General features: G+C 46.5%; 1 protein-coding gene across 3 annotated transcripts in view; it reads left to right on the top strand.

Annotated features, from left to right (window-relative positions):
- LOC135824924 (uncharacterized) overlaps positions 1–766 on the top strand; it is a 10,147-nt gene extending 9,381 nt beyond the window's left edge. For all 3 annotated transcript variants that reach the window (XM_065337670.1, XM_065337669.1, XM_065337668.1), the window contains one exon: positions 1–766. This exon is cut by the window's left edge and continues 547 nt beyond it. The gene's annotated coding sequence lies outside the window, so the exon portion shown is untranslated.
- The last annotated feature ends 207 nt before the right edge of the window (positions 767–973 follow it).

The raw sequence follows: 973 nt of genomic DNA, 5'->3' as shown, positions 1-973 counted from the left end.
TATCATAACTATTAATTTGTATTTGTATCTCAGGCATTGCAGGCAGGCCTCCTAGAATTCCACCCCCGTTTGCCTAGCCCCCCCCCCCCCCCCCCGTAGTGTAGCTTAGGCACATGATATCTACTGCGTAGTGGGTAGCGACGTTTGTGAATGTCGTGTTTGCGTGCAACTTCACCCACTGCCTTATCTATAGCTTTGGTGGATTCGTTTTGGTCTTCGGCTTTTTCACCCGAAAAAAATCGGGTGACCGTTTCCATGCCAACCAGTACTGTTACTTCGAAGTACTCATCTGTAGACAGATGAAATTAGAACGGTCTAGGCCACAAGGCTGCCCCCCCCCCTCACCCCCCCCCCCCCCATCCCCTCCCCGCCCAGTTCTTCCGTGACCACCAGAACTGTATGTGTTGATAACAAAAATCTACTTCAAGTAATTTTTACTCTCCTCTCTCTGCGTTCGACTTTCCTCTCTCGAAATTTGTTTACACTTCTCCCCGCTCGTACGATCGTCTTCAAGTTTTGTAGTCCATTATTATTATTTTTTGTTTTTATCTTTTTACAATTTCTTTGCTACATTGATACGTATTATTAGCGCTGTGTTTTCCCTGTATACCACTGGCAATCGCTTTCTCTGCTTGCTTTCTTGCTTTTACTCATCAGTTGTATTGGCCTTTGTTCCGTTCTTTGTTGTCTGCAGTTGCTAGCTTCATCTGCCGACAGATGCACACTTTGTTAGCTTTTTAAATCATGCTTACAGGTATTCCCGCAACTGTTAGTCCCCGCAGAGGTTCTAGTCGGTCTTCAAGATTGCATTGTACGCGTATTTTCTGGGGGGGGGGGGGGGGGAGGGGGAGACACACATTCTCAAACATCTAACTTTATGGTGCCAAGTCCCAACCTGTGAAGTCACGGTTCACTTGAATGCCCATGGAAATACTATAATTATGGAATACCCGGGCCGGGGATATTTGCTGAA

This window comes from Sycon ciliatum, chromosome 9 (assembly GCF_964019385.1).
Source record: "Sycon ciliatum chromosome 9, ocSycCili1.1, whole genome shotgun sequence".
Lineage (NCBI taxonomy): Eukaryota > Metazoa > Porifera > Calcarea > Leucosolenida > Sycettidae > Sycon > Sycon ciliatum.
The sequence above is the reverse complement of the archived record's forward strand: the minus strand, read 5'-3'. Positions and strand labels throughout refer to the sequence as shown.